Source organism: Orcinus orca, chromosome 16 (genome assembly GCF_937001465.1).
Source record: "Orcinus orca chromosome 16, mOrcOrc1.1, whole genome shotgun sequence".
NCBI classification, from domain to species: Eukaryota; Metazoa; Chordata; class Mammalia; order Artiodactyla; family Delphinidae; genus Orcinus; species Orcinus orca.
In genome coordinates, this window is record NC_064574.1 from 25,349,312 (window position 1) to 25,376,867 (window position 27,556).

The 27,556-nt window shown below is 44.6% G+C and overlaps 2 protein-coding genes and 1 pseudogene across 2 annotated transcripts in view; 2 read left to right on the forward strand and 1 right to left on the reverse strand.

Annotated features, from left to right (window-relative positions):
* The window catches only part of LOC101290388 (S-phase kinase-associated protein 1-like), a 29,012-nt pseudogene extending 2,654 nt beyond the window's left edge, over positions 1-26,358 (forward strand).
* The window catches only part of PXMP4 (peroxisomal membrane protein 4), a 772,061-nt gene that overhangs the window by 136,000 nt on the left and 608,505 nt on the right, over positions 1-27,556 (forward strand). The gene's annotated exons all lie outside the window — the stretch shown is intronic.
* Positions 1-27,556, reverse strand: part of ITCH (itchy E3 ubiquitin protein ligase) — a 180,536-nt gene that overhangs the window by 132,383 nt on the left and 20,597 nt on the right. The window lies entirely within an intron of this gene.

Below are 27,556 nucleotides of genomic sequence, written 5' to 3' on the forward strand. Positions count from 1 at the left end.
GTCCATCAGTAGGGGATAAGATAAATTACGGTACTAGAAAATTATGCTAGCCTTAAAAAAAAAAAAAAGGAGCAAGGCAGATCTACATGTACTGATATGAAACCATCTCCAATTTATTTAGGAAATAAGGTCTAAGCATTTGGTCAAAAATAAAAATGAATAGATTACATATTCATTTGCTTGTATATGCATAGCACATCTCTGGATGACACAAAGGAAGAGAATAAGATTGTATATCTCTTAAAGAAATTGAGTGGCTGGGGGACAAAGTAGGAGGAAAACATTTTCATACTTTTTAAATAATGTATCAGATATCTATATTAGCTATTTGAAAAATTTTAAATTAAAAAATTTTTAAAGAATTAACTAAAATCGTTAAGTTTTTTTTTAAAGTGGGTTGATTTAAAGAAAAATATGAGTAAGTCTCATCACAGAGTGTATACAGACAAGGACAAAGTACTAAGGTAGGGTGTGGACAAGTGTGGCTGAGAGCCAGCCCAGGGCCATCCATCACAGCTGCCTGGGCCTGCCTGTCTGGTGGCTCCACACCTCACTCAGCCTGGCCTGAGGCTAGAGAGGGACAGAAGCTGAGCCCTGATTCCTGAGCCTTCCAGACACTGCACAGCACAGTGGTCGTGAAAGTTGTCTGGTATTTGTGACTGCTGCCTAGGAGGGTCAGAATGGGCTCATGTCACAAGCACAGAGTTCCCAGGCTGCATACAATCCTGCTGCCTCCAGGGATGGTCAGGCCACCTGGGTCTTTTGGACACCCAGGGCCATCCCTCAGTCCCAGAGAGTGGAAAGAGGAAGAGCTTTCTCCCACTCCTTTGCAGTTGAGGTGTAGAGGTCAGGAATGTGGAGTCAACCTGATTTTGCTGCTTATTTGCTGTGTGACCTCAGGCAAGTCACCTAACTTCTCTGAGCTTCCGTTCCCTCAGTTGTAAACATGGAAATGATACTTTTAGAAATACATATAGATGAAATAAAGCAATATACCAAGAAAAGTAAGGGAACAAAAAAAAAAAAAGTAAAGGAACAACCCCAATGCTATCAATAGGAGAATTAATAAAATTAATTATGCTATGTTTATACATATAGTAATAAAAAGAACAAACCATTACCACAGGCAAAAGCATAGATGAATTGCACAAACATAACAATGAGTGACAGAAGCCAGACAAAAAAGAGTACCCATCAGGAGAAGTGTACTTTTTTTAATGTTTAAGAACAGGCAAAACAAACATAAGGTGATAGGGATAAGAATACTGGTTACCCTAGAGCAGGAAGAATTAGCGGGGAGGGGAGCCTCCCTCATGAGGGAACCTTCTGAGGCATGGGAAATGTTCTATATGTTGATCTGGTTACACAAAAATCTGTACATACACACATATAAGTTTGAATTGTACACTTAATATTTGTGATTTTACTACATATACATGTTATAATTCAATAGGCATTTTTAAAAATAAAAAAGAGAGGGAATGATGAGCATAATATTCAAGATGGTTACCTTGGTCAGGAAAAGAGTTGGGTGGGGAGGAGGGTATAGTGTTAGATGCAGGTTATTGTCAAGGCTCTGCATTTTGTTGTGGGGTGGTGGATTCACAAGTGCCTATATCATTACTTTAAAAAATTAAATAACTCAAAAATAATTTTAAAATAATACAAATGATACAGATACCTGATAGGGTTGTAGGGTGTATCAATCGGGATTCTTAACTGCAAAAAAAAAAAAAAAAACACACTGGGGCTTCCCTGGTGGCGCGGTGGTTGAGAGTCTGCCTGCTAATGCAGGGGACACAGGTTCGAGCCCTGGCCTGGGAGGATCCCACATGCCGCGGAGCAACTGGGCCCATGAGCCACAACTACTGAGCCTGCGCGTCTGGAGCCTTTGCTCCGCAGCAAGAGAGGCCGCGATAGTGAGAGGCCCGCGCACCGCGATGAAGAGTGGCCCCCGCTTGCCGCAACTGGAGAACGCCCTCGCGCAGAAACGAAGACCCAACACAGCAAAAATACACAAATAAATTAATAAACTCCTACCCCAACATCTTAAAACAAACAAACAAACAAACAAACCAACTCTCCTGAGTTTGAGCAGAAAAGAAATTTATTAAAAGATGTTGGGTGGCTCATAGAATCTCCATAAGAGCCTGAGCACCAGACCTGGGGGCTGTGTACTGTTAGGAACAACTCTCAAAAATCACCCTGAGGATTCCAGCCAGGAGAGACGCCAGGGTCACTGTTGCAGGGAACAGACACTACAGCTTTCTCTGCCAACCCTGAGCTCTGGGTTCTACCAGCAGCTACTACCCTCACTCCTCTATGCCTCATTTGTGAAATAGAAACAATATTTTATTTATATTTTTATACATATGTTTATTTATTTAGGGGTGTGTGGACATGTATGTGAAATCATGTGTGTAAAGGGCTAGTCCAGATGCCAGGAACACTGTAAGCGCCTACTCACTTAGGGTTAGCAATGATAAGGTCACATGGCAGCTGGCAGGACTAGTTCTGGAATGCAGGTAAGACACCCCCAGAGATTCCAAGCAATTCTTGGAGGAGACTTGATAGGGGATGCCAGGTTGCATTGGCAGATGGAGGCCAGGAAACACGGAATTATTTTGAAAAGTTATTTTAATGAGACTGTGCTATACTGGTACAAAGGCTGTCTTGTCCAATATCTTATTTAATTTTCATGATTTGCAAAGGACAAGGACTGTGAAAGCCAGAAATATTCTGGATTGACTCCAGCTCTGCAACATCCCAGCTGTGTGGTCCTGGACAAGTGATGTAATCTCTCCGAGTCCCAGTGCTCTCATCTGTAAAATGGGGACAATAATGAGATGTCGTGAGGACCAAATGAGAGAAGATATATGCCAAGCTTGGCATAGAGTGGATGCTTGACAAAGGTAATAGAAACAGGTGTTGTTATTTTCATTTTCACTATCATTTCTCCTACAGTCCATGTAAGAAGACGGTGTAGCCGTGAGACAGACTAGGCCATGAACAGCAGGATCTGGAACTATAGACTCAGCTACCAGGGTAGAACAAATTCTGGAGACAGCCAGCTAAAGGTGAGGAGAAGTCCACTACAGAGGGAAGAATGCAGGATTCAGAGATGATGGGGGCAGGTGACTGGGGTAACCCATTCAGTCGTTGGCATGAGGTGGCCTGGTACAGGAGAAGAGACAGAAGCAACTCAGAGACCCATCCCCAGAGGCTGAACTCACTGATTCAACAGTAGAATAATAATTTGACCCAGGCTCTGAGGTTAGGTAGAGCTGGCTTCAAATCCCAGCCTCAATGCCAAGATCACTATATGACCTTGAGAATGTTCCTCATCATCTCTGACCTCTGTTTCCTCCCCTGTGGAAAGACTGATTGTCTTACTTCTCACTTCTACTCCTGTCATCCTTCTAGAATGATTGGTTCAACATGAGAGCCTTCCTTGGTCTCATTTCCAGTGACCTTGGTCTCCCAGGGTCATATCTGCACACCAAGTCTGAACCCTCAATTTTCCTTTACCACCTCCTCCCTTCCGTCCTTGAACTCTCTGAGACCACAAATTCTGAGGACCAAAACTTCACCTAGTATTTCCATTGTCACTATGTTTTTTTCTTTTCTCAAATCTATAGGATCTGAAGTCTGTCCTCTTTTTCATTCTTTTTTTTTTTCAGTAGAAGTATGGTTGATTTACAATGTTGTTCATTTCTGCTTACAGCAAAGTGATTCAGTTACTTTCTTTTTCATATTCTTTTCCATTATGGTTTATTGCAGGATGTTGAATATACATAGTTCCTGGTGCTATACAGTAGGACCTTGTTGTTTATATAACAATATATAAAAAAAATTAATATTGGTATGGCAATTTTGGAACTATTGCATGTATCATGTAGGATAAAGCAAATAAGTAAATATGTTACTATTAGGAATCAAAATTTTTCATAAAAGGGAAAAGAGATCTGAATATAAAGTCAAAGAAGTTCAGAAAAAACATTTATGAGTTGGAAAAAAAATATAACCTCATGATTACATATATATTCATTCCTAGAACATTCCCATGAACAGGAGGGCCTGGAAGTAATTATAAGTCAGTAGCGATGAGCATAACTTGAGCCCAAATCTTATTCTTTAAAATTGGCCTGGGCTCTTTGGAGAAATGGCTGATTCTAGAGCTTGCAGGGGAAAACTATGAGCAGAGTCTGGAACATCTTGTTATGCCAAAAAATATGAATGCACTCAGGATTAATAAGAGTGTGTCAATAGGAAACAAAAAACAGCTCGAAGAGGCTTTCACTGACTAAATTTGGGACAATGTGAGTATTAATAAAAAATGAATGTACTTAATTATAAAACATTGAATAAATAAAAATCTATGAGTTTATAAAATAACACAGAGAGACGCAGAACTCACTTGCCACTGTTGGAAATGACTATTTTTTTAAATAAGTAATTGCAGTTAAGTGTTTATTTATTATTGTTTTTTAAATATTTATTTTATTTATTTATTTGGTTGCAGCGGGTCTTAGTTGCAGCATGTGTGCTCCTTACTTGCGGCAGGCAAACTCTTAGTTGAGGCATGCAGGTGGGATCTAGTTCCCTGACCAGGGAGCAAACACGGGGTCCTGCATTGGGAGAGCGGAGTCTTAACCACTGCACCACCAGGGAAGTCCTGGAGATGACTATTATGTTGGCTCTTTACTCTAATTATTGGTTATTAAAAGGAAAGAGATAGGCTTCCCTGGTGGTGCAGTGGTTGAGAGTCCGCCTGCCGATGCAGGGGACACGGGTTCGTGCCCCGGTCCAGGAAGATCCCACACGCCGCGGAGCGGCTAGGCCTGTGAGCCATGGCCGTTGAGCCTGTGCGTCCGGAGCCTGTGCTCCGGAACGGGAGAGGCCATAACAGTGAGAGGCCTGCGTACCGCAAAAAAAAAAAAAAAAAGGAAAGAGTTAAGCATTTCACCTGTGTTCTTAGTAGGACCTGTAATTCATTCTTAGGAGAAAGGAAAACTCTTCCTTGTAGACGAGTGATACTTGGAACAGGATAGAAAGCCCAGAGATAAACCCACACACCTATGGTCACCTTATCTTTGATAAAGGAGGCAAGAATATACAATAGAGAAAAGACAGCCTCTTCAATAAGTGGTGCTGGGAAAACTGGACAGCTACATGTAAAAGAATGAAATTAGAACACCGTATACAAAAATAAACTCAAAATGGATTAAAGACCTAAATGTAAGGCCAGACACTATAAAACTCTTAGAGGAAAACATAGGCAGAACACTGTATAACATAAATCACAGCAAGATCCGTTTTGACCCACCTCCTAGAGAAATGGAAATAAAAACAAAAATAAACAAAGGGGGGCTTCCCTGGTGGCGCAGTGGTTGAGAATCCGCCTGCCAATGCAGGGGATGTGGGTTCGAGCCTTGGTCCGGGAAGATCCCACATGCTGCAGAGCAACTAAGTCTGTGCACCACAGCTACTGAGCCTGCGTGCCACAATTACTGAAGCCTGTGTGCCTAGAGCCTGTGCTCCGCAACAAGAAAAGCCACTGCAATGAGAAGTCCGTGCACCACCATGAAGAGTAGCCCCGGCTCAGCACAACTAGAGAAAGCTGGCGCCCAGCAACAGAGACCTAACACAGCCAAAAATAAATAAATAAATTAATTAAAAATAAATAAATAAATAAGTAAATAAACAAAGGGGACCTAATGAAACTTAAAAGCTTTTGCCCAGGGCTTCCCTGGTGGCACAGTGGTTGAGAATCTGCCTGCCAATGCAGGGGACACGGGTTCGAGCCCTGGTCTGGGAAGATCCCACATGCCGCGGAGCAACTAGACCCGTGAGCCACAACTACTGAGCCTGCGCGTCTGGAGCCTGTGCTCCGCAACGAGAGAGGCCGCGACAGTGAGAGGCCTGCGCACCGCGATGAAGAGTGGCCCCCACTCGCCGCAACTAGAGAAAGCCCTCGCACAGAAACAAAGACCCAACACAGCCAAAAATAATAAATAAATACATAAATAAAAATTAAAAAAAAAAAACTTTTGCCCAGCAAAGGAAACCATAAACAAGATGAAAAGACAACCCCCAGAATGGGAGAAAATATTTGCAAATGAAGCAACTGACAAAGGATTAATCTCCAAAATATACAAGCAGCTCATGCAGCTCAGTATCAAAAAAACAAACAACCCAATCCAAAAATGGGCAGAAGACCTAAATAGACATTTCTCCAAAGAAGATATACAGATTGCCAACAAACACATGAAAAGATGCTCAACATCACTAATCATTAGAGAAATGCAAATCCAAACTGCAATGAGGTATCACCTCACACCGGTCAGAATGGCCATCGTCAAAAAATCTACAAACAATAAATGCTGGAGAGGGTGTGGAGAAAAGGGAACCCTCTTGCACTGTTGGTGGGAATGTAAATTGATACAGCCACTATGGAGAACAGTATGGAGGTTCCTTAAAACACTAAAAATAGAACTACCATATGACCCAGCAATCCCACTACTGGGTATATACCCTAAGAAAACCATAATTCAAAAACAGTCATGTACCACAATGTTCATTGCAGCACTATTTACAATAGCCAGGACATGGAAGCAACCAAAGTGTCCACTGACAGATGAATGGATAAAGATGTGGCACATATATACAATGGAATATTACTCAGCCATAAAAAGAAATGAAATTGAGTGAGGTGGATGGACCTAGAGTCTGTCATACAGAGTGAAGTAAGTCAGAAAGAGAAAAACCAATACCGTATGCTAACACATATGTATGGAATCTAAAAAAAAACAAATGATGAACCTAGGGGCAGGACAGGAATAAAGACACAGACGTAGAGAATGGACTTGAGGACACGGGGAGGGGGGAAGGGTAAGCTGGGACGAAGTGAGAGAGTAGCATTGACATATATACACTACCAAATGTAAAATAGATAGCTAGTGGGAAGCAGCCACATAGCACAGGGAGATCAGCTCGGTGCTTTGCAACCACCTAGAGGGGTGGGATAAGGAGGGTGGGAGGGAGACGCAAGAGGGAGGGGATATGAGGATATACGTATGCATATAGCTGATTCACTTTGTTGTACAGCAGAAACTAGCACAACACTATAAAGCAATTATACTCCAATAAAGATGCTAAAAAAAAGAGTGATGCTAATAAATGTAGAAAGAATGACAGAATCAAAAAAATTTGATTACCATTTTGCATCTCCCACTGAAATGATTGATGAATGATAATCAGTAGCTGCTAAAACTGAAACTGAGTCCCCTTAAACTGAGTTCCTTACTGAGTTTATGATCAACCTCTCTAACCAAAACTTTATTACCTTTCTTGTCCCTGTTCCCCTCAGGATTGAAGAGTATCAAAGAAAAGTGGGGATTAAAACGAAGCAGGACCCTACAGGGCCTTCCTGGGTACAAAAGCCCCTTTGTGTCCCCCCATTTCTTGTTTATAGAGAAAAGGCTTTAGTCTCCTTGGCCTTCCCTGAGTTCCAAAGAGCAGACCCAAGCAGTTACTGATGAGAGAAGTGAGGGAATGCAGAAACAAAGGAAAAGCAGTTAAGCAAGAAAAGTAATGACAACAATGCAGCAATAAAACAGAGTCCTAGTTCCTCCTCAAGGAATATATGTAAAAATCTGACATATCTTTGAGCTGTTCTGCAAAAACTAAAACCCCACCCAGGTGGAGGATGGTGACTACGTGCTGACCCCCAGCACTAGACCTCAGACTGGTTGGAAGCAGAAAGCTGATGATTAAGATTTCTGAAACACCACCCTGTTACCTCACCACCAACCAATCAGAGTCCACAAGCTGCAACCCTCACTCTAAATGTTGTTTTTAAAAACCCTTCCCTGAGAGCCATCAGGAAGTTCAGGTCTTTTGAGCTCAAGCTGCAGGTTCTCCTTGCTTGGTGCCCTACAGTAAACACTGGACTTTCCTTCACCACAACCGGGTGTCAGTAGATTGGCTTTACTGCATGGCAGGTGGGTGGACCCAGTTTGGTTCAGTAACAAAACCATCGGTGAAAGGCTGTTGTACAATAGGATGTTTCCACCATCACAATGTATCACCCCACAGGTGATAATTGCGAAGAGGAAACAGATCCTTTTTCCAAAAGAGAGATCTGGCAGTCAGTCACCACCTTAACCGATTGATCAACATTAGCATCACTTATACAGGGACAGCCTGACATGATGTGCCAACAGAAGTGGTACAATATGAAGTACCTGACATGACTTATGAAGCACTGTATTTTGGCCCAAACTACTTATCCCAAATATAATGAGACCTTCAGAACTAGTTTCCAATATATAGGAATCATAAAAGGCAGAGGAATAAATTAAATAACACCACAATTAATGACAGAATGTAAGACATTCCTCGAGACAATTGGCCTTGTCTTTTCAAAAGTATCAAAGCCATGGAAAGTAAGGAGAGGAGGGTGACTGCTGTTCTAGACCAGAAGAACTAAAGAGATATAAAACCAAAATACTTTGTCAACCTTCAGTGGATTCTGGTTCTAAAAAAAAAGCTATAAAATGGGCAATTAAGAACATCTGATTATGGACTGGAAATTAGATATTAGGGAATTATTCATTTTCCTGTGTGTGATTATGATATGGTTATGAAGGAAAATGTCCTTCTTTTTAGGGCATGTACACTGAGGTACACAGGGCTGAAGTTTCACGAATGTCTAACACTCATTATCAAAAAGTTTAGCAAAACAAACAAATGAACGAACAGTAAAAAAACCCACACACTCATACACACACACCTATGTGTAGATAAAGCAAATATGGCAAAATGTTAACAATTGTTAACTCTGGATGTTGAGTGTACGGGTGATCATTGTACTATTTTCTCAACTTTTCTGTATATTTGAATATTTTCAAAATTAAAATGTATTTTAAAAAAGTAAAATTACCATCCCCTGTGCCAGTGACTCCAATTTTTATTTTATTTTATTTTATTTTGCGGTACGCAGGCCTCTCACTGTTGTGCCCTCTCCCGTTGCGGAGCACAGGCTCCGGACGCGCAGGCTCAGCGGCCATGGCTCACGGGCCCAGCCGCTCCGCGGCATGTGGGATCTTCCCAGACCGTGTCCCCTGCATCGGCAGGCGGACTCTCAACCACTGCGCCACCAGGGAAGCCCATTTTTGTAATTCTTTAAGTATTCTTGAACTTTGTTCTGGGATGCAGTTAAATTATTTAAAGTTTGATCCTTTGGGGTCTTGCTTTTAAGATTAGGTGGGACCAGAACAGTGCTTAGTCTAGGGCTAATTTTTCTCCAGTACTGTGTACTCCACCTAATGAAAATGCCCTGTGAATCATGAGGTTTCCCAGTCTGGCTGATGGGAACTTGCACTATTCCTGCTGTTCATGAACACTGAACACTGGTACTTCTAATCCTTTTGGGTGCTTCTCTCCCTGTCTTTGGATATTTCTTCACATGCATATGCTAGTGAGTACTCAGCTGAATACTTCAGTAGTTCTCCAGAGTTCTCTCTCTCTCTGTAATCCTCCCCTCTCTGGTACTCTGCAGACTCTAGCCTCTTGTTCTCTCCAGACTCTCAGCTCTGTCCCCCCAAGTCAGAGTGCTTGCTGGGCTCACCTGGGTTCCCTCTCCCTGTACCATGGCCTGAAAACTCTTTCCAGACAGTAATTTGGGGAAATCATAGGTCTCACCTCATTTGTTTCTAGTCTCTTAGGGATCACTGTCCTTCATTATCTGATGACGAGTGTCTTGAAAACAGTTGTTTCATTCAGGGGAATAAAGCAGGAGCTTCTTTTGTGTGTGTGTGAGGAAGAATCATGTTTAATTGATATATGTTTATATCTGTCTAGCTTAGAATAATCCTCCCACTTTATTACCCTGCAATATGTTTCTAATGTATTTGTCAACTCCATTAGACAAACTTTCACATAACAATACACAGCAAGCAGAAGGAATGTGCTATAGCTTCTTGTGTTTGCAAAATATATTTTTTTTAAGATTTATTTATTTATTTGGCTGCGTCAGGTCTTAGTTGCCGCATGCGGGATCCTCCACTGCAGTGAGCAGGCTCTTCGTTGTGGCTGGTGGGCTTCTCTCTAGCTGTGGTGCACGGGCTCAGTAGTTGTGGCACATAGGCTTAGTTGCCCCTCCGCATGTGGGATCTTAGTTCCCCAACCAGGGATCAAACCTGTGTTCCCTACATTGGAAGGCAGATTCTTAACTACTGGACCACCAGAGAAGTCCCAGCAGGGAAGCTTTTAAAAATCCTTAACACTGAAGCCACATCCTAGATAATTAAATCCAAATCTCTGGAGGTGGGGTCCAGGCATCAACATTAGCCCCTCCAGCTGATTCCAATGTATATGCAAATTTAAAGATCAATATTCTATACTGTGATTTTTATTAATTTGGCGATTTAAAAGTAATTTATTTTAAACTGGGCTTGGACATAGGAAGAAGGTACAAGGGCACATTTTCAAACTTATAGCTGAGCCCCTGATTAAAGAGATAAAATCGCGTTAAAATCCCTTGATTAAAAAACAAAGTTGTTCTCAAGCCCAGAGCAGGGCAGAGCCTGCTTGTGAGAATTAAGTGGCTCCAGCTGTGGGGAGAAGCCTAAGGGGGCAGAGCTAGGAGCTGGGCAGCACCTGACAGACTGAAGGTGTTTAACAGTTTATTTTCCATTTAACAAGGCATTCATACCTCAGTGTTGCCTGGCTTCATTTCTCCCCTCAACAATTCTAAGGCAAAATTCACTGTCTCTGTTTGGCAGATAAGGAAATGGGGCTCAAGAGGTTGAGCGACTGGACAAAAGGCAAATCAGTAGCTGAGCTAAAATTTAAACTCCGTTCTCAGAGATAGATTAAGGAGCAAAGCAGTCCTTAGCTGGGGAGCTGCTGGGGGTAAGGGAACATCCTTGGAAAGTGCTGAGACGAAGCAAAGTCTGTTGGTAGGGCTTCCTGGCAGATGAACAAGAAATAAGCTCCGGAGGGGGCGGGGGGGCGGTGGGTGGCAGGGGTAGGTGGAGACTAAGACCTTCAAGGGGAATGCTCCAGAAGCAGTAAATAGTCTCTGCACTGCCTTCTAAGGACATGGGATCGAGGTTCCCTGAAGGACTTCTGTCTTGGGAGAGGATATGCAAGTGTAGAATCAGAGCTGAATTGCCTGGAAAATAAGTAAGAAACTGGGTGCTTCTATTTCATCCTCCCTCCTGGCCCTTCCTCACATGGTACTTAGCCTCTGCTCTCAATTAATGAAGACCATAAAATAACACAGCAGTACTGGCTCCCATCTGCTAGTGTCTGCTATGAGTCAGATGCTTCCCACGCATCATTCCACGGATCCTCCCTATGATTCTATGAAGCAGGTATGATCATCATCTCCATTTTAAAGATGAGGAAAGGGAGGCAAAAAGTGACTCTACTCATTATCTATTGCTGTGTAACAAGTTACCCCAAAACTTAAGTTTACACCTACAATAAACATTTATTATCTCACACATTTCTGTGGGTCAGGAATTTAAGAGCAGGAATTTAAAAACTGGGTGATTCTGGCCTGGAGCACTTCAGGAGGTTCCAGCAAGATCAACCAGGGCTGCAGTCATCTCAAAGCTCAGCTAGAGCTAGAGGATCCAGCTCCAAGGTGGCCCATGCACGTGGCTGGCAAATCAGTTGGTAGTTGGCACGGGATCCCAGTTACTTGCCATGTGGATCTCTCCATTGGGCTGCTTGAGTGTCCTTACAACATGGCAGCTGACTTCCCCCAGAGCAACTGACCCAAGAGAGCAAAGTGGAAGCTGAAATGTGTCTTTTGACTTAGCCTCAGAAGTCCCTGTCATTTGTTCAATATCCTAGTGGTTACACAGGTCAGCCCTAATCACTGTGTAAGGGGACTGACTATACAGGGGTATGAATACCAGGAGGTAAAAATCACAGAGGCTTGTTGTCTTGGAGGCTTGTTACCAGAGTGACAAAGTAATTTACCCAAGATCATGTACCCGGGAAGTGTTAGAGGTAGCCTTCGAACCAACGCAGTCACTATGTCACAGTAAGTATTGGTTTGAAGGAGTGGAAGCCAGGCAGGTACTCACAGATCTCCCCCGTCCTGGAGGTATTCATACCTCAAGTCCTGTTCGTCTCATTCCAGTGATCAGATAGGTCAGATGCTTAATCTGATGTGTCAGACAGATACTTTGTCAAAGCAACATGACCTGGGCGTGTTTATAAAAGATTGCATAAATCATCACTTGATAGTGGACTTGATGAATCAAAGGGAACCTGGATTCTGGCACTGACTTATGGTGTGACCTAAGGGCAAGTTCCAGCCCCTTTGAGGCCTTTTTTTTTCTTATCTTTATAATGGGGGTGATTCAGTTCCATGGGCCCTGAGTGAGCTCTGGCTGAGAGGTTCTGGGATTCCATGCATAGAACTGTTCACCAGGAATGCTGAGGGAATTCCCTCTCCACTCTCCCTTGATCTCTCAGACCTTTGCCCAAGTGGAATGGAACTCTCAGGTGCAAGGCTCACTTTTCTGGAACCAGGCCAAGCCAGGCCAGGCTGCTCAGCCCAGCTTCACCCGCAGCTGGCTGGCACCATTGTTCCCCCATAAAGCCGGGCCCCTTTCCAGCTGCTGCTGCCCTCGGGGCAGGGGAGAGGCTCAAAGGACTCAGTTGTGTGACTTTCCCCCTCCCCCAGGGCAGGCCTGGGTCACCCAACAGGCTGACTCAGCCCATGCAGGGGAACAAAGGAGATGAGATATGGTTTAGGGAAAGAACTTGACATTTAACATTTCCCCCAAAACACTTCAAAGTAATCGTCACTGGGAAAAATCCTCTTACACTTATTTTATAGTTTAGTGGGATATTTTAAAAATTGAGGTGAGGGCATTATAATCATTCAGTGCTTTAGGCACCCATATTTTAATGATTCTACAATGCATATCTGTTTGCCTTTTAATATCTTTGAATATCTAGAACAGTTGATGACAAGTCAAACTAATTGCGGCATTTTTTTTTTTTTGTTACGCGGGCCTCTCACTGTTGTGGCCTCTCCCGTTGCGGAGCACAGGCTCCAGACGCGCAGGCTCAGCGGCCATGGCTCACGGGCCCAGCCGCTCCGCAGCATGTGGGATCTTCCCGGACCGGGGCACGAACCCGTGTCCCTTGCATCGGCAGACGGACTCTCAACCACTGCGCCACCAGGGAAGCCCAATTGCGGCATTTTTTAAAAGTAAGAAGTGTTTCATAAAATAATGGCACATATTACAATTATGCATCTTAAATTTGGTGAAATACGGTAATTAGGCCCTGTTCTTGGAGGCTGGGCCCTATTGCTATCCCTCCCTCACACCCACACCCACCTCCTCACAGCCGACTCCTTGTCCTTACCCTGGATTCTTTGTCTTAACCCTGTGTCTCCAAAACAATCCTTCAAACTTTTTAAAGCTTTTTCTCTGCTTGAGACCCTGAGGGAATTGTGAGGGGGAGGCTGTCCCCCACTTCTGACCAAGACAGAGAGGTTATTTAGTACAGTGAAAGGGCACAGAAGAGTGAAAAGAAATTTAATTCCATGAGCTATAGCTAACAGTTATGTTAGGGGAAACACTGGCTGAAAATGCCCACCCTGGCCAGGTAACCATTTGCATGAGTTGTTTTACAACAGGAGGTCCTGGTAAGGAACACAGAACAAACAAGCCACCACCAACTGGGAGAATTCGGAAAAAGTCAAAAGGAGACGCCAGTCCGTATGTCCCACCAACCTCCCAGAATCCTCCTCGCTGGAATCCATCTTGGCTGAGCAACCCATGCGCCACCAGGAAGGACCCTGAGTCAGAATGATTGGCCAGAGACAACCCGGAAACTAATCCCATCACCGTGAAACCCGAGATTGCAAGCCACGTGGCACAGCAGTCCTCCTGGGTTTCCTTACCCTGCTGCTCTCTGCCCAGGTGCCCCTTCCCAAAAAAGTCTCTTGCTCTGTCAGTGTGTGTGTCTCCTTGGACAATTCATTTCCAAGTGTTAGACAAGAGCCCACTCTTGGGCCCTGGAAGGGGTCCCCCCCTTACACCTATTTATCAGGTAGCTACTAGTGTATCCCCATTTTAAAAATGAGGAAACTGAGGCACAAAGAGGCAATATAGCTTGCCCCAAATCACCCCACTAGTAAGTGGCAGAACACAGGGGTAAAAAAACAAAGATTTTCCTTTTCCCCAGAGGTAATACCATCAGAAATGTGGTACATATCCTCCCAGATCTTGTTTTTATGTATTTGTGGCATAAACATATAGAAATATATCATTTTAGGGAATTCCCTGGTGGTCCAGTGGTTAGGACTCGGCACTTTCACTACCATAGCCCAGGTTCAATCCCTGGTCAGGCAACTAAGATCCCACAAGCAGCACAGCGCAGCCAAAAAAAAAGAAAAGAAAAGAAACACATCATTTTGCTTTCCAAGGAGGTCATGTTCTTCTGCAATTAACTTTTCCTACTTTGCTCCATGACTTAGAGATTTATTTTCTATACAAGTATATACAGATTTATTAGTTCTTTTTAACGGCTGCCCAGTATTCCAGAGGGTAAATACTGTGAAAATACACCCAAGTACCTAGGAGGAACCAGGCCCCATCTTCCATGCTTCACATGTGTATCTCATTTCAGCCCTACAGATTGTGATCACTAGCATTCTTGTTGCAACAAAAATAGAAGTGAGGTTTTTCTCCTCTCCTGATAGCAAGGAAAATAAAGGGAACAGTGAACAGGCTAGAGAAGAAACATAAACTGGCCTGAAAGAGTTAATCAATCCTAGTTTTATTTTAACTGTTACTAATCTGTGGTGTCTGTAACTAGATTTGTCCTTCACAAAGTTAACCTGTCACCCCCTAACTCGGTGTAAATTACATCCTGCCCCTGTCACCCCCTAATTCTGTGTAATTTACACCATGCACCTGGTATTTACTCTCCCTGCACTCTCTTGTAGCAAATCACCTCACATAGCTGCATTTCAGAAAGAAGGTCGCAGGCTGATAACCCAGAGACGAACAGACCCAATTACCGGGTTGCCTGACGCCAGTGGTGACTGTTTTAAAATATTGCAAGAAGAAGAATGCAAGACCTTTCCCACTTTGATGCTTATCACTTACCCTGGACTGTAAGTTCCACCTGTAAGACCCCCTGTAATTCCCCAGGAGAGGGGAGGCACAGTTCTTGAGGCGCTAGCCTACCATGTCTTCCCCTTTGCCTGGCAGAGAAATAAAAAGCCTCTCTAATTCTTTTCCTCCAAATCTCTGTCTCCATATTTCTATTCGGCATTGGTACACAGGGAGCCAAAAGTTTTTTGGACAACATTCTTTCCATTTTAAAGATCAAGAAACAACAAGGTCCTACAATATAGCACAGGGAACTATATTCAATATCCTATGGGGGCCCTCGGAAAATAGCTGGACTTTGTCTCCTGTGGACATTTTAAGATAACAGTAATGGCAGGGGCAGAGAAAGGCTAAGCACTGCTTGAGTAAAAGATCAAGAGGTTGGGCTTCCCTGGTGGCGCAGTGGTTGAGAGTCCACCTGCTGATGCAGGGGACACGGGTTCGTGCCCTGGTCTGGGAAGATCCCACATGCCGCGGAGCGGCTGGGCCCGTGAGCCATGGCTGCTGAGCCTGCGTGTCCGGAGCCTGTGCTCCGCAACGGGAGAGGCCACAACAGTGAGAGGCCCGCGTACCGCAAAAAAAAAAAAAAAAAAAAAAAAAAAAAGATCAAGAGGTCACATATTCCTCACCCTTGGGGTCAGGGAGGCCTTGACTGCACATGCACAGAAAGGCTCCTTGGGGGTCAAAAGGGGAGGGGACACCAGACCATAATAAGTTGTGCTAACTCCCCCAAAGGCCCTTGTGCTAAAATCCATCTTGGTTAAAGGATGTGCACACACATAAGGGAGGGCCCTGAGACAAATCAGTGATGGGGTAAAAAGAAAACAAGCCAATTGGCCAGAGGAAAACAAAGATATGGAAGGCTGCCCCTTATAAATGATTTAAACTTCCCAAAGGTGTGACTTTTTCCTAAGCTCACCCCTGAGTCTGTCGGCATGTACTCTGTTTTTCTAATAAACGTTTTACTTTCCTCTCTACCTTCTGTCTCCTTGTCAAAATTTTTTTTCAAGGCAGACAGGAGCTGGGGCCCAGACTTCAGCTGCTGGCCCTCACGGTCTAGTGGTTAAGATCTGGCGCTCTCACTGCCACGGCCAGGGTTTGATCCCAGTCTCACTTCCAGCTGCTGCTCACTGCTGTCTCTCCAAAATCAAACTCACAGAATCTCCCGGATGTAGGGAGAACCAGGCTTGGAGACTACCTAGCTAAGGTCAGTGCCCTACAACGTGGGGCAGAATTGGCCCTATGAAAACAGCACTGTTGCCAGCAGCAGCCCAGACATGGCTGCCCCATAGTCTCTGTAGACCTGTGAGTGTCTGACTGGTGGAGCCTAGGGCATATGACTATACCCTAGCAGCAAGGGTGGAATTTCTAGTTCCTGGTATGGTAGCCGGGCTCTGTTTCAGAGGCAGGGGATTTTCCCCAAACAGAGGAAAGGAGTTCAGATGATGGGTGGCTAAAAAGGATGATTAATATCCTTCATTAGAAGCAACAATGAAGAAGGAGCCCTGGGGAATGAAGAAGGTTCTGAGATGCACGTGGTGGTCAGGATACTAGGGGCCTGTGTTTGAGAGGGCCCTAGGGGAAGCAGTATCCTTTCTGAAGGCTTTGGAGGGGGACTACAGAGGCCCTGAAGGAAGGGGAATTCTGGGAAGGTCAAGAAGTGTATTTTGTATGGAAAATAGAGGTTCAGAGGCTATAGAGGAAACATTTAGATAGGGACTGATATGAGAGGGGCTAGGGGTAGGGGAGCCTGGAGCAGCAAGCGGTGATGGTATGGTTGAGGGTGGGAGTGCTGGAGGCAGGACAAGAGTGCGGCCATGGCGGGAACTGAATTCAGATCCTGATAGGGTGAGAATCTTAGTGCAAGAGGCTGGAGCCAATGTCCTCATTCTGCCCCAACCCCCTCTGGTGGGAGTACCTGCGGAGGGTCCCTGAGCAATCCTGGCATGGTCTCAGAGAGGTAGTTTGTGATGGGGCAACCTGGCCCTGAGCATGGCACTGAATGTCCCTGTGGGAAGAGTGTCACTACATCCAAAGCAAGATTGTGCTTACTTCTCCCTATTTGTGCCTGTTGCCCCCAAGGAAGTTTCCCAAGCAGAGATTACAACTAATTTCCTTTTGTATCCCCAGGGATGAGTACTGGATTGGGAGTTGGAAAAAACTAGGCCTAACCTGACTTGTCTGTTAATTTACTGTGTGACCTTAGACAAATCAGTCAACCTCTCTGAGCCTCAATTTCATTATGTCTAAAACCTTGATCTCTGAGGCCCTCCTAGATTTACTACCTATGATTCTCTTACCTCTTCTTTCTAACCTAGCTGGTATATATAATTACATTGTATGAGTACATCATATTTTATTATCCTGTTGATGGATATCAGGTTGCTTCTAATACTTTGCATTTACAAACAATGATGCAATGAATGGCACTGTACACATGTCTTCTTGTGCAAATGTATGAATTTCTCTCAGTTATAGACTTGGGAATGGAACTGGTGAGTCAAAGGGAATGCACACCTTCAACTTTGCAAGTTATTGCTAAATGGTTCTCCAAGCGGTTACACCTATTTACTCCTCCCCTACCACTGAAGCATGAGAAGTCCTAGTGCTCCCCATCCTTGCCAACACTTGGTACCGACAGACTTGTTAGTGTTTTGATTAAAATAGATCATACAGTTAAGTAAATAAAATGTACTTGTCCTAAGTGCTCATATAACTGGGAATTCCCTGGTGGTCCAGCGGTTAGGACTCCGCGCTTTCACTGCCGAGGGCCCAGGTTCGATCCCTGGTTGGGGAACTAAGATCCCACAAGCTGCATGGTGCAGCCAAAAAATTTTAAAAATAACAAACAAAGAAAACCCCATACAACCACTACCCAGATTAAGATATTTCCAGACCACTAGAAGGCTCCCCTACCTAGTTCAGCGTCCCCCACCCGCTTACCAAAGTAACTACTATTCTAACTTCCATAAACATAAATTAGTTTTGCCTGCTCTTGAACTTCATACAAGTGGAACTACACAGTATGTGATCTTTTTTGTTTAGCTTCTTTCACTCCAAATAGTATCTGATATTCATCCATGTTTCAGGTGTACCTGTAGTTTGTGCTTTTTTTTTTTTTTTTTGCGGTAGGCGGGCCTCTCACTGCTGTGGCCTCTCCCGTTGCGGAGCACAGGCTCCAGACGTGCAGGCTCAGCAGCCATGGCTCACGGGCCCAGCCGCTCCGCAGCATGTGGGATCCTCCCGGACCAGGGCACGAACCCGTATCCCCTGCATCGGCAGGCGGACTCTCAACCACTGCGTCACTAGGGAAGCCGTGTTCTTTTTATTACTGTATAGAATTCTATTGTATGATATACCACAATTAGTTTATTCATTCTCTAGTTGGTGAATTGTTTTCAGTTTTGGTCTATTATGAATAAAGTTACTATAGACATCTGGGAACTAATCTTTTTGTGAAAATAGGAACTCATTTCTCTCTTTTAGGTATAGAACTAAAAGTGGAAGTATTGGGTCGTAGGGTATGCATATGTTCAGCTTTAATAGATTCTGCCAGTTTTCCAAAGTGGTTGTACTCATATTCACTCCTACCAGCAGTGTAGGAGAGTTCTTGTTGCTCCACATCCTCGCCAACAATGGCATTATCAGTCTTCCTAATTTTAGCCATTCTGATTAGTGTATCTCTTGGTTTTATATATATTTCCCTGATGAGTGATAGTGTTGAGTCATCCTTATACACTTATTGGCCATTGAGATATTTAATTATGTGATGTGCCTGTTCAAGTCTTCTGCTCATTCTTTCTTCATTTTATTCTTTTAACTGGATTTGTCTTATTCTCATTAACTTATAGAAGTTCTTTATGTTTTCTGTATATGAGTCCTTGGTCAGATATATGTATTGTAAATATCTTTTCTCAGTCCGTGCTTGTTTTTCACTTAATGAGGAAAAATCATAAATTTCTCAATGGCAGGACAATCAAACTAAGTCAGAATTGAAACACACACAACCTTAGTAAACACGCCTGAGCAAAAGAAAAAAAACACACACACATAACATGCTCCCATTTGTGACAGGCTTTTCCCAATGTGCAATGTGCATCTGCATTATACAGTAACCAGACCTCCTCAAGGTGGGAGGATGTAATCAAACTTTGAGAAAGTCCCTTTCTTCTGACACCAGTATTATAATTTTTTATTTTTTACTATTCAGTTTTTTATTTTATTTTTTAAATTTTTATTTATTTTTGGCTGCTTTGGGTCTTTGTTGCTGCGTGCAGCCTTTCTTTAGTTGCGGTGAGCAGGGGCTACTTTTTTTTTTTTTTTTTTTGCGGTACGCGGGCCTCTCACTGTTGTGGCCTCTCCCGTTGCGGAGCACAGGCTCCGGACGCGCAGGCTCAGCGGCCATGGCTCACGGGCCCAGCCGCTCCGCGGCATGTGGGATCTTCCCGGACCGGGGCACAAAGCCGTGTCCCCTGCATCGGCAGGCGGACTCTCAACCACTGCGCCACCAGGGAAACCCAACTCTTCCTTGTGGTGCGCGGGCTTCTCATTGAGGTGGCTTCTCCTTGCAGAGCCCAGGCTCTAGGTGCATGGGCTTCGGTAGTTGTGGCATGTGGACTCTGGAGTGCAGGCTCAGTAGTTGTGGCGCATGGGCTTAGTTGCTCCACAGCATGTGGGATCTTCCTGGACCAGGGCTTGAACCTGAGTCCCCTGCATTGGCAGGTGGATGCTTAACCACTGCACCACCAGGGAAGCCCGCATTATAATTTTTAAGATTAATATTTCTTTCTCATCCTGTACAGGGGTCACATTGACCTAAAGTCTTGCTCTTTACATGCATACCTGACATAAACATCTCTGATGAACTTTATGTATAATGTCAACCTGTCAATATGATAGATAATTCTTTGTCTCAAAAATGTATAAAACTGTATCTCTAGCTCCTGACAGGTTGAACAGTCTTCAGAGCCCCTCAGAGTCTGTCTCCTGGGTTATAATGCTCAGTTTGGCTTGAATAAAGTTCTCTTTTTTTCTTCTTAGCTTGATTGTTAATTGATTTTTCATCAACACACTTTTAAATGAGCACCTGTTCATTTTTTTACCAATCTTATAGGTGTATAATTAGTTTTCGTTGTAGTTTTAATTTGTGTTTTCCTGATTAAGTGTGTCTTCATCAGTTTGAGCTGCCATAACTAAGTACCATAGACAAGGTGGCTTAAAAAAGCAGAAATTTATTTCTCACAGTTTTGGAGGCTGGAAGTCTGAGATCAGCATGGTGAGGTTATAGAGAGGGCCCTCTTCCAGGTCTCACATGGCAGAAAGAGCAAGCTAGCTCTTTGGCCTCTTGTTATAAGGGTACTAATCCCATTCATGAGGGCTCCATCCTCATGACCTAATTACATCCCAAAGACCCCCACCTCTAAATACCATAACACTGGGTTTAGATTTCAACCTATGAATTTGGGGGAGACACAAACATTCAGTCCATAACATTCTGCCCCTCCCTCCCCCACAAATTCATGTCCTTCTCAAATGCAAAATATTCATTCCATCTCAACAGCCTGTCCACTGGAAAAAAAATGCACAACCTAAAAGTTGAGAATTATGTTTTATTAGGAGGACTTACTGAGGACTTAAGCCCAGGATACAGTTCCTCAGATGGCTCTGAGGGACTCTTCCAAAGAGGTAAGGGAGGAGCCAGGATATATAGTTTTTGCTGAGAAAAAACCCCAAAAAACCAAAAACAAACAAACAAAAAAACATGTAGTGGAACATCAGAAGATTACTGCTAATCACAAAAAAACCCCAGACATCTCAAACTAATGATTTTAGTGCTTTTCTAAAGTCCTAAAATCAAGATGCAAGAGTCTGGGCTCATTGAAATTATTCCTTCGATATGCATCTTAATAATCTAGGGCAAGTATCCTGTTTTTCCCCATCTTGAATTCCCCTCAGGGTACACCACTGGGGGGCTGTTGTAGTGGCTGATGGCTTTTTGGCTGCAACATCCTTTGTTTATTGAAATGGCAGGCAGCATTCTTTGTCCATAGCCCCAAGAGTCCTAACTTGTCCCAGCATCAACCCTAAAATCCAAAGTCTCATCTAAATATCATCTAAAATCAGATATGGCTGAGACTCCAGGTATGATTCATCCTGAGGAGGCAAACTGTGCTCCAGATGTGAATCTGTAAAACCAAAAAGATATGTGCTTCTAAACTACATTGGTGGGACAGACACAGGATAGACATTCCCCCTCCAAAAGGGAGGAGGAGGGAATAAGGAAGGCCTGAAGGGTGTCAAGTGAGTCCAAAATCTGGCAAGGTAATCTCCAGGAGACCCTAAGTCTCGAGAATAATCCTCTTTGGCTCCGTACTCTGCCCTCCAAGCCCACTGGGGTAAACATCCTACCCCTCAGTTTTGCGGGGCCTGCGGGGTCCTGTCCCCAGGGTTCTGCCAGGCAGGAGTCAAGCCCCCACTTAACTCCAGAGGTCATCTGGCCTCTGAAAGTGAGGCAATGACCCCTCCATCCTTTGGAAATTGAGGAGGCAGCCCTGGTGGTCTCTGAATCACCTGTAGGGTAATGGATTCTTTCAAGAATAGAGCACATTTGCAGCTGAATAGCTTTGTGGTCCCTTCCCATAAAATCAAGAAGTCTAACCACCTTCCTGCATTCCCTTCCATCTCCTTCTTATTTGGCTCAAACTGGCCAATTAAGTCCATGGTTTACATATTGTACTTCACCTTCAGAGGTCTGCTGGGACTTGAATCTAGTTATAGGTCTAGAAGCAAAGGATGGTGGGATGAGTTCTGAGGAGAATCAGCATTATGTTGCATGGCAACTGCCTCAGGGGAGGCCATTAGAGTTTCCTCAATCTGTGCAGCGTTAATCCCCTCAGATGGCTTTGTAAAGGCAGATACCATTGTGGGGTGGGGACATCTCTTCCACTGGCAGAGAAGACTCGTTAGAATTTAGCAGTTCAATGTCTTCAGCTCCATCAGGGTCCTTTACACATCTCCATTCTAACTTACAGGATCCCATTTTTTCCCAATCAATGCCCTCACTTTACTACTTTACTACTTTACTATTAATAGTAGACACACTTTGAGGCTGGGAGTTCAGCTTACATTGTAACTCAGCCCCTCTCAGGCCGAGATTCTGCCTTTGATTTTTCAACAGTTTCAGCCCCTTGGCAACAGAAGATAAGAGATTCGTTCCTTCAGGACACACATAGAAACTCTTAGGTCGGGGACTTCCCTGGTGGCACAGTGGTTAAGAATCCGTCTGCCAATTCAGGGTACACGGGTTCGAGCCCTGGTCCGAGAAGATCCCACATGCTGTGGAGCAACTAAGACCGTGGCGCCACAACTACTGAGCCTGAGCTCTAGAGCCCACGAGCCACAACTACTGAAGCCCGAGCGCTTAGAGCCCATGCTCCGCAACAAGATAAGCCACCGCAATGAGAAGACTGTGCAATGCAATGAAGAGTAGCCACCACCCCCCCCCCCGCCACAACTAGAGAAAGCCCGCGCGCACCAACAAAGACCCAACGCAGCCAAAAATATACATAAATAAATTAATTAATTTTTTAAAAAAGAGAGAAACTGTTAGGTCATTTATGCAACGCTTGAAGCTGGGAATCTGAACCTATGAACTCTCTCTTTTCTGGCACCACTTTGTCCAGTGACAAAGTGACAAATGTCCATCAGAAGCAACCAGACAAGGTAATTGTAATAATTAGTTTTCCAAAAATGTTTGAAACTCCTATATACATAGTCACCCAGCTCCCTGCTTCTTATAAGTGTTTGCTTAGGAGTATCCAATGCAGGTAATTTGTGTACCTCTATTGCCAAATCACACCACAGATGATCTGCTCTCTTTACTACAGAAAATAGAGTAATAAGAGATTAGAGGGCCAATTTCAGGAACCCCAGAACCAATTCAGAAAACTCATCCTTAATGGTCTGTTCCTCTAAAACTACTCTCAGTATCAAAATCTGTATTGGGGTTCTCCAGAGAAATAGAAGCAATAGGGTATATGAGACAGAGAGAGAGAGAGAGAGGGACCAAGCAGGGCCTTCCTGGGTACAAAAGCCCCTTTGTGTCACCATTTCTTTTTTGTAGAAAAAGACTTTAGTCTCCTAAGCCTTCCCAGAGTTCCAAAGAGCAGGCATAGGCAGCTACTTATTAGGGAAGGGAGGAAATGCAGAAACAAAGGAAAAGCAGAAAACCAAGAAAAGTAATGACAGTAGTTCAGCAATAAAACAGAGTTCTAGTTCCTCCTCAAGGGATATACATAACAATCTGAAGGATATCTTTGAGCTGTTCTTCAGGAACTAAGCCTCCCCTCCCCTTCCCCAGGTGCGAGATAGTGACTATGCACTGAACGCAAGCATTAGACCCCAGACTGGCTGGAACCAGAAGGTTGATGATTGAGTTTCCCAAAACACCGCCCTGTTACCTCACCACCAACCAATCAGAAGAAAGTCATGAGGGACTTCCCTGGTGGTCCAGTGGTTAAGAATCCTCCTCCCAATGCAGGGGACATGGGTTCGAACTCCGGTCGGGGAACTAAGATCCCACATGTCGCGAGGCAACTAAGCCCACGCACCACAACTACTTAGCCCGTGTGCTCTGGAGCCCGTGCACCACAACTAGAGAGAAGCCTGTGCAACGCAACTAGAGAAGTCTGCTGGCCGCCACAAAAAGCCTATGTGCTGCAGTGAAAGATCCCGCATGCTGCAGCTAAGACCCAACACAGCCAAATAAATAAATAAATAAATTTAATTTAATTTAATTTAAAAAAAGAAGAAACTCATGAATCCTGTAGCCCTCACCCCTATATATTGCCTTTAAAAACACTTCCCTGAAAGCCATCATGGAGTTCAGGTCTTTTGAGCGTGAGCTGCTTGTACTCCTGCTGGGTCCTGCAATAAACACCGGTAGTTTCCTTCACCACAACCCAGTATCAGTAACTTGAGAGATAAGGAATTGGCTCGTGCAGTTATGGAGGCTAAGAAGTCCCGTGATCTGTCATTGGCAAGCTGGAGACCCTGGAAAGCTGGTGGTGTAATTTAGTCCAAGGGCAGGAGAACATCAATGTCCAGCTCAAGCGGAAATCAGGAAGGAAATGAATCCTCTCTTCCTCCACTTTTCATTCTGTTCAGGTCCTCAGTGGATTGGGTGATGCCCACCCACATTAGGAGGGCAATCTATTTAACTGTGTCCACTGATTTAAATGTAATCTCATCTGGAAATACTCACAGACACACCCAGAAATAAAGTTTAATTTGGGCACCCATGACCCAGTCAAATTGACACATAAAATTAACCATCACAAAGGGTGAAGGTGGTGGTTACACTTTGCCAACCAGAGAAGACTCAGAAGGGGTATCCAATGCTGGGCCTACTGCTTCCTTTTTGACTGCCATTGTGCCTAGTATAGGCTCTGGACTCAAAAGAATCAAGAAACTTGATAGGGCTTCCCTGATGGTGAAGTGGTTAAGAATCCGCCTGCTAATGCAGGGGACACAGGTTCGAGCCCTGGTCCGGGAAGATCCCACATGCCATGGAGCAACTAAGCCCGTGTGTCACAACTACTGAGCCTGTGCTCTAGAGCCCACAAGCCACAACTACTGAGCCTGCAAGCCACAACTACTGAGGCTGTGAGCCACAACTATGGAAGTCCACACGCCTAGAGCCCGTGCTCCACAACAAGAGAAGCCACCACAATGAGAAGTCCACACACCGCAATGAAGAGTAGCCCCTGCTCATCACAACTAAAGAGACCAGCGTACAGCAACAAAGACCCACCATAGCCAAAAATAAATAAATAAATAAAATACATTTATTTTTTAAAAAAAGAAACTTGATAAAGTGATTAATTTCATGAAACATCTACCAAATAATAAAAATTCGAAGCTGAGCACCTACTATATGCGAAGAACTATAGAAAGCATTTTACATTCATGATTTCATCTCTCCCTCTTGACAACCCTAGGAATCTATGTTATTGTCCTCTTTTACAAAGGTGGAAATTGAAGGGAATTCCCTGGCAGTCCAGTGGTTAGGATTCCGTGCTTTCACTGCCGAGGGCGTGGATTCACTCCCTGTTCGGGGAGCTAAGATCCTGTGAGCTGTGTGACATGGCCAAAAAACAAAAAAAAGACAAAGGTGGAAACTGAAACTCAGAGAAGCCCACGTGACCCTGCATTAGATCCCGGGAAAATGAAGTACTGTGGGTCCAGTGGAGGCCCCCAAAAGATGTAGCCACATCTTAATCCCAGAACCTGCAATTGTGACCTTATTTGGAAAAAGGGTCTTTGCAGATGCAGATGCAATTAAGTTACGGAGATAAGTTTATCCAGGTGGGCTCTAAATCCTAAATCCAATAACAAGTATTGAAGAGACAAAAAGAGGAAAGAGACAGAGAGAGAAGAGAAGGCCATGTAAAGACTGAGGCAGAGGGCTTCCCTGGTGGCGCAGTGGTTAAGAATCTGCCTGCCAATGCAGGCAACCTGGGTTCAAGCCCTGGTCCGGGAAGATCCCACATGCGTAGCAACTAAGCCCTTGCACCACAACTACTGAGCCCACATGCCACGACTACTGAAGCTTACGAGGCTAGAGCCTGAGCTCCGCAACAAGAGAAGCCACTGCCATGAGAAGCCCATGCACCGCAATGAAGAGTAGCCTCCGCTCGCTGCAACTAGAGAAAGACGTGCATAGCAACGAAGACGCAATGCAGCCAAAAATAAACAAATAAATTTATATTAAAAAAAAAAAAGACTGAGGCAGAGACTGGAGTGATAGAGCCACAAGCCAGTGAACTCCTAGAGCCACCAGAAGCTGGAAGAGGCAAGAAAGAATTCTTCCCAAGTCTTCAGAGGAAGTGTGGCCCTGCTGACACCTTGATTTTGGACTTCCGTTATTTGGATTTCATAACTGTGAGAGAATAAATTTCTGTTGTTTTGCAACCCAAGTCCATGGTAATGTGTTACAGCAGCCCCAGGAAGCTACCACATGAGGGTAGTGGAGAAGAGAAAGGAGAAGAAGGAGGGTTGTCCTCTCTTGCAAAAGTTCATGGTCCTCCATCTCCTGGCAGCTGTATGACCCAATTTCTTCCCTTCTGCCCCTAGTTCACCGCACTGCAACCTCAACGGTTGCCTCTTCATTCCTGGAGTGTGCCAGCACGTTCTCACCTAAAGGTCTTTGTGCTTGCTGTTCCCTCTGCCTAAAACATCTTCCCCCAGATACCCTCAGCTCTCTGCCCCTCAGAGAGGCTATGACATCCTCTAGAGCATTGGTCCCCAACCTTTTTGGCACCAGGGACCGGTTTCGTGGAAGACAATTTTCCACAGACCCGGGTGGGGGAGAGGGTGGTGCAATGGTTCAGGCGGTGATGGGAGCGATGGGGAGCGGCAGATGAAGCTTCCCTCACTCGCCCGCCACTCACCTCCTGCTGTGCGGTCAGATTCCTAACATGCCACGGACTGGTACCAGGCCATGGCCCAGGGCTTGGGGACCCCTGCTCTAGAGTATCTCCCACCTCCCAAGTCACCCTATTCCTTTTATTTTTCTTTATGGCAGTCACCCCCACTTGATGTTACACTTGTGCATGATACATGTGTTTATGTGTATAACGTCCCCCCAGTAGGACGTCCTCTAGGACAAGGGCTTTGTTCACTGCTATATCCCCAGCCTCTAGCACAGGGGTCCCCAATCCCCGGCCAACGAACCCGTACCGGTCCGCGGCCTGTTAGGAACCAGGCCTTACAGCAGGACGTGGGCGGCAGGCGAGCGAGGAAAGCTTCATTTGTCGCTCCCCATCGCTCCCCTTCGCTCCCCATCGCTCGCATTACGGCCTTGAACCACCGCCCACCACCCGCCCGACCCCCCGTCCATGGAAAAATTGTCTTCCATGAAACTGGTCCCTGGTGCCAAAAAGATTGGGGACCGCTGCTCTAGCACAGTGCCTGGTCCGCAGTAGGTTCTCAATACATATCCGTTGACTGAATGAACAAATTATCTACTAATAGCAATGGGGCTGAGGAGGAGGCGGGCCCAGATACATAGCTGTCATCCAAGCTCAAGAGGCAAGAGTGTGTGGGAAGCAGCCCTAACAGACCCCTGGATCCCAGCCCAAGCATGATTATGAACCTCAGAAAAGCCTTTCTCCACGCCCCTCCACCTGGCTCGCCTCACCTTTCCAGCTGGTATAGTCCCCAGGAGTTCATTTGATTTGAACATCCCTGGAAAGTTCTGAAAGCTTTCTTTGTTTCTACACTTTCTTTTTTTGCAAGCATCAAGCATGGACAGGCACCTTCTGGAAAACACATTTTCATGCACACATAGCCACACAATCTAACACATATGCTTGGCCTGTCTCACACTCTTGTATGCC